Source organism: Cornus florida, unplaced genomic scaffold (assembly GCF_030987335.1).
Source record: "Cornus florida cultivar Cherokee Brave unplaced genomic scaffold, ASM3098733v1 CherokeeBrave_3.0.0_Hap2_Chr10, whole genome shotgun sequence".
Classification (NCBI taxonomy): Eukaryota; Viridiplantae; Streptophyta; class Magnoliopsida; order Cornales; family Cornaceae; genus Cornus; species Cornus florida.
In genome coordinates, this window is record NW_026775580.1 from 33,788,219 (window position 1) to 33,795,253 (window position 7,035).

Genomic DNA, 7,035 nt, shown 5'->3' on the forward strand with positions numbered 1-7,035 from the left:
CAAATTAAAGTATGTTAAAGAACATGCCAAGACTCAATTTAAAAGCATATCATAAGTTAATTTCATGCAAGGTACGTCCATGAGAATTAAACTTTTACCAAAGATAATTATTAAATAAAAAATGCAATTCTTATTCAATTAATCCCAATTTAATTTATGTTAACAAACATATTAAGGCCTAATTTATCATTACGCCATAATTCAATTCTAAGCTATATACATCATTGTAAATTAAATTTCATATAAAGAAATAAATATCACTAATTTTCTAGATTTGATACAAGGCATGCAAACAAGTTGTATAATCATGGAAAACACTCAATACAATACATACATAATCCTAAAACATCCCCTACCTCAATTTGAGATGGAAATCTCAAAAGCCACCAAAATTAAACAGCTCCGAATCCGACAATACTTCGGGGTTTTGTCGGGAATAACGTCGTGAACATTAAACTCCAAAGAGGACCTACCAAAATCTTATCTTGACCTCAAACCTGAACTCAAAAATTGGCCAAAAAGGGGTTCTAATAAGGGGGAAAGATGCGCGTAGTCAAGACAAACACAAAACGCAAGACACTATGACTTTTTAACAAAGGGAAGGAGGTTTAATTGAGAGAATAAGGGTGGCAGCCCCCCTTAGACTGCCATGGCAGCTTCTGGTCATGCATGAAGAGAGGGGAAGATTACTTTTTAATTTTATAACCCCCTATTTATAAGAAAACCTTAAAAGTGCCTTGAACGGGCCTCGCCGGTTCCAGAAAAGTGAAATTTGAGCAGATGCACTCAAATATCAAAACTCCATGAATGAAAAAGAACTAAAATGAGAAAATATGAACAATGGAAGAAACGATGTCAAAAATTGAGTCCCGAGCATAGAGATATGCCTCAAATAAGTTCGGCGGCAACCGGTGCTAGAAACCCTGAAACTGGAGAAAAACAACCAGAAGGGAATTCTAAGAGTACGTGACCCAATGAAAAGTGAAAATGAATCCTGTACGAGGATCCAGGCTCAAAATAAGGCATTTAGCAATAACTTTCATTAATTGCACAATGGCCCCTCCAAAAAGTGAAAACTGCACTAATGGCTCAGAATGAAAATATCTTCCAAAAATATTTTCTTAAAAACTCCTGAAATAAAATATATTCAAAAGATATTTATGAAAAACACCCCAAGAAAAGAAAAAAGATTCTAAAAAACTATGCATCCATACCCCTATGGACACCGGGAGCAACCAGAGTACTTTACTGCAAAAGTAAAAATACATATTTCATGGAAACAACTTAGAATGAAGATACGTGAAGTCAAAAACCAACTCCGAACATAAAAAGTGAGGTTATGCCAACAAAGTGACAAACAGGGAAAAGACAAAATAAGGAAAAGGACGAAAAATGAATAGTGTCGAAAAATGAAAAATGTGGGAATGACTCGGTCCTCAAAGGAAGTTGTCAATCCAAAGGAAAGAATCTCAGAAACCATTTTCGAACACTCGAGATGACACTAAGTGATGAGAAACCAAACACCGAAAGGAAAAGACAACGGAAAAAATTTATCTGTAAAATTTGAGGAAAAATGAAAGGAAAAAAATGACCGGGTCATTACAATGTTTGGGGCAGGTGATGAATTAGTACCTTATACTGTCATGCTACCGTACAAGTGTGTGTGTGGTGGGTAAGTGCTAGTTGCCATCGATGCTATCTTGCATTACCAAGCTAGTAATGTAAGTGTGGGTGGGCACTAAAAACTGTCGATGCTACCACACCTTAAGTACATTGTGGGTGGGTTTTAGTCGCTATTCATGCTGCCATGTTACTTTTGATCGTGTGCCTTGTTTTGACGTGTAGTTGCCTTGGTCTCTTTTGGGTGGTTGACATTGGGTCGGTATGTCAATTTGTTTGGAGAGGTGTCTCACGGTTCGCGATTTCGTGTTTCTTCGTTGATCTTGAGGCTTTTGAAGATATCCTTTAATACTTTATAATCTGTTCCTTGGTGTTACCATGTGTTCGGTCCTTGTTCGGTTCTTCTGGGGATGTTCCTAATTCGTAGACGAAATCTCTTTAAGGTAGGTTGTAATGACCCGGTCATTTTTCATCCTTTCCTTTTTCCTATTTCCTATTTTTACAGATTTTCTTTTTTTGTTGATATTTTCTTTCACGTAAATTCATTTTTCGTGTTTGGAGTTAATTTTTGGCCTCACGTACTTTCATTCCATTTGGTTTCCTCAAAATGCGTAGCTTTACTTTTGAAGAAAAGCTCGTTGGTTGTTTCTTTTTCCCTGAGGGGCGTGGATGAAGAATTTCTTCAGAAATGATAAGTGTTCAAATGTGATGCATTTTAGCACCTAAGTTAGAGTATTTTAGTCTATTCATCTATCTTACTTTCATGTCTTAGATACTTATTTGTGTTTTTGCCTGTTTCAGGTTAATAAAGTTCAAACAGGCTAACAAGAGCCATTTAGCCCAAATTTGGAGCTAAGGAGCAAAGTTGGAAAGAAGCCAAGAAAATGCACCAAAGGAGCTTCGATCAATCGAAGGGAATCTTGATTGATCGAAGAAGTCTACAATTGATCAAGATGAGGCGGTGCTAGCTCAGCCAATTGGATAAGGCAAAGAAGATATTTTCGAGCCACGTCAGCTTTAATGGATCGAATCTAAGTGTTGGATCGATCGAGAATCTTTGATCGATCGAAAATGCTGCTGGCAGTGAGCTGTCTAATTCTCGAGCGCACCAATTTCAACCTAACTTGTGTAGCTGCGAATTTCCTCCAATCATAGGCTGTAATTCTGACTTGGTCCTTACTTATAGGAGTATGTAATTGATTTATTAAACCATATTGTACCATATCATAATATAGAGATATTACCAATTATAAAAAAAATTATTCCTCTCTCTAGAACTAGGGTTTTAGGAAGAAAGTAAGGATGAAGATGATGATGCCAACCTTCAAGCTAGCCCTTGAGGGTTCCATGTGATAAGTGCTCAAATGTGACGCATTTTAGCACCTAAGCTAGGGTATTTTTGTCCATTCATCTATCTTACTTTCATGTCTTAGATATTTATTTGTGTTATTGCCTATTTTAGGTTAATAAGAGCCATTTAGCCCAATTTTGGAGCTAAGGAGCAAAGTCAAAAAGAAGCCAAGAAAGTTGCACCAAAGAAGCTTCAATCGATCGAAGGGAATTCCCGACCGATCGATGAGGTCTACAATCAATCGAGATGAGGCAGTGCCAGCTCATCTAATTAGATAAGGCCTAGAAGATATTTTAATGCCACGTTAGCTTTGATCGATCAAAGTTAAGTGTTAGATCGATCGAGAATCTTCGATCGATTGAAAGTGCTGTTGGTAGTGAGCTGTCTAATTCCCGAGCGCATCGATTTCTACCTAACTTGTGTAGCTGCGAATTTCCTCCAATCATAGGCTATAATTCTGAATTTTTCCATACTCAAAGGAGTATAAAATTGATTTATTAAGCTATGTTGTATCATATCATCATAGAGAGATATTACCAAAGAGAGAAAAAATATTCCTCTCTCTAGAACTAGTGTTTTGGGAAGAAATCAAGGATGAAGATGATGATGCCAACCTCCAAGCTAGCCCTTGAGGGTTCTTTGACCACTATAATGAGTGGTTAAATCCTTCTCTTGGGGCTAAAGATAGCCCCTAGGCTTGTTTCTCAAACCTAGCTTTTGTGTTTTTTTGGGGATTTTAGTTATAATAGATGCTTTGACCATGAATAAATATAGATCTTGTAATTTTTACATGATTTGTATGGATTAATTCTTTCAATTGATCATATATTTCTATCCATATGTCTATGTGTGCTAAAATGGATGTTCATTTGCTTTTCTCTAGATTTAATGAAATTAATACATTTCTATGTGTGTTGATGATATTAATCTAGTGATGGACAAAACATAGTGCCTAATTGAATGATGAGTGCTGAAAATTGCGCAATTAAACCCCTTAAGCTTAGGTATTCTAGGATCTTTATCTATCTTACTTTCCCGTTTTAGACTAATTTTATGTTATTGCCCTTTTCAGGCACTTATTCCAAAAATAAGTTAATTAAGCCAAATAAGAGCATTAAAGAAGCTAACTTAAGCTGGATGGAAGAAGGGTGCAAAGTGGACGCAGAATGAAGCAAAGTGTGAAAATCAGCATGTTCGATCGATCTCAGAAATCCTTTGATTGATCAAAGCAACATCGATCTAGACACATCAAGATGGATCCAACCCTTTGTTCTTATCCAAAAGAATCTACCAAGTTCGATCAATCCAACATCTCTTCGATCGATAGAAAATATTCGATCTTATCCACACCTACCACCTTACCAACCACTTTTGTCTTTTTCTGAAAATATCCTAAAATATCTAAGAGATTTGTCTTTATTCAAAAAGGTGCCGCCAAGGATGATTAATCTCTACAGCATTCGATGGATCTCACCTAAGTTCGATCGATCTCACCACAGTTCGATCGATCGAACCTCCTCAAGTTCGAAAAAAATAAGTTCCAGCTCATTAAAAGTTGGCTCATGGTGCAATCATTGCAAGGACCCTAGTACACGAATCCAGAGCATTAGGTGTGACACTTGACCTACCTATATAAGGATTTTGAGCCTCTTTTACATCATATCTCATATATCATCTCATAGACTTAGAAACATTCTTAGAGAGGAAGAAAAGAAATGAGCAGAGGCTAGAGACACATTCTTGGGAGTTCTTCCATTCTTCTAGGGTTTCCATCAAGAAGGAGGTTATTCCTACCATGGAGATAGGGTTGGATGACTACTTCAATAAGTGGCTAAACATCTTCTTGGGGCTAGAGTTAGCCCTAAACATGCCTTCTAGACTCTAATGCTTTGTATTTTGAGGGGATTCATGTTGTAATCTTGTCTTGACACTTATTTTATATATGAATCTTGTTTATTCAATGATTTGTGTGGTTTAATACTTCCAATTGATCATTTCATTCTATCCATATGTCTATGTATGCTAGAATAGATGTTCATGTATTTATCTCTAGTTTTTGTGTTATTGTGCATGTCTATGTGTGTTGATGCTATGGATCTAGAGATTGTCAAGGCATAGTGCTTAATAGAATATTATTATGGTTTATTTGATGGTTCATACTCACTTCTTGATAGATTGTGGCTCTCCTTTAGTTTCTTTAGTTAATTTTCATGCCCTTAGCTTAGTTGTAGTGTAGTTGCCTTAGTCGTTAGATGGGAGGACAATCTATGCTTGTTGTTTGATGTTCCATGCTTATGAATGCAAGTAGTATTATTGTCTAACTATGTGATGTGTTTGGATTGTGAGCTTAAAGGAAGGATTAATGGTTTAGTTTAATGTATTGTGCTATTCACTAGGTTGCTTAGACAATATATGCTTAATTAGTCATCCATGCTTGTTGAAACAATCAATCACACACTCTCAAATTGTAGCACATGTTTCCCCTCATTAATTATACATTGAATGTCTAGAATGGTGATGTTTAGTGGTGACCTCTAGACCCCAAGACCTCGCTCTCTTGTTTTCTCTAAATTTCATTTAAATTGCTTATTCTACATTGAACTTGTTTAGTTTAGTTTGTAGTCTAATCAACCAAACACACCACCTTTTGATCAGTTGACTTACTAACCCTATACATTGTTTCCATTGCTAGTACCTAAAATCCCTTAGGACGATCCTTACTCACCCTAGCTATATTTTTAGTTAGAGGTAGTAGTGGCATTTATAAATTTAAAACTTGGCCATACTATTTTGCACAAATTTGGTTGTACCTGCGACAACCAACCAAGTTTTTGGCACCGTTACCGGGGATTTGAATTGGCAATGCCGTGTTTTGGAAACAAATAGGGATTATTACTCTTTTGATTGTGTCTTTACTTTATTTTACTTTTGTTACTTATTGTGTTTGTTCATATTTGATTAGGTGAATTGAGCAAGGAAGTTGAGGATAGGAGAATTGAAAGCAATGAATCTAAGTGAAGCTAAACAAAAGCACAAAAAGGAGCTAAAATCTAAAAAATTTGCAAACCATTGCAAGGCTTGAAACTTAAAAGTTTAATTGAAGTTGCTTAAGGACCCTTTGTGATATCTTTCTAACTCAATCTCTAGTTAAATCGTCGGCCAGCGTGGTGGCAAGTTTTTCAATTCTTAGATAAATCGTGAGCCCGCGTGGAGGCAATTTACTTTTCTTTGCATGATGTTCAAGCATGGGAGTATGGGATTAATGTACGTAGAGAATATTTGTTGATTGATTTGTTGTGGGGGCGAAGTGATTGTTATTTGCTTATTATTTGTTTAGCTAGTGTTTGCATGGTCTTAGGTCATTAAATCCTATTCTTGTCCCTCCTAATTTGCATTTTGAATCGGTTGTTCGTAATCCTAGGGGAAGAGGTAGTTTTCATCACTCCATTTCACCAATGGAGGAATTGAATGACGACCATGTGGAGGACCTTGGTCACACAGACCAACAAGTCATCCTCCACCTTAATGTGTATCATGAAAATATTCAAGTACCATTAGGCATGCCTAGACCATTCATTCCACTAGAACAACAAGGCCAAATTCCATTGGGAATGCCTCGGCCAATTTTCGCTCCACAACCTCCCATTATGCAAGGCAATCAAGGTGTTCGAGTAGCACCGCCGGTTGTGAATCCTTTCATTACTTTAAGAGACCATTATGTGCCTAATGAATATAATGCATCCACTTGCATTCAATTGCCCCCATTTAGAACACATCACTATGAGATTAAACCATAAACCATTCAAATGCTTCCCAACTATCATGGACTTCCAAGTGAAGAACCTTATAAGCATTTGGATGAGTTTCTTGAAGTGTGTTCTACCGTGAAATACACGGACATGCCGAAAGAGGTTTTAAGACTTAAAATTTTTCCTTTTACCCTTAAAGATAAGGCAAAATATTGGTTCAACAATCTTAGGCCTTTTTCGATAACATATTAAACAGAAATGCAAGAAGAGTTCTTGAAGAAGTATTATCCGGTTTCTAAGACCAATGCCATGAGA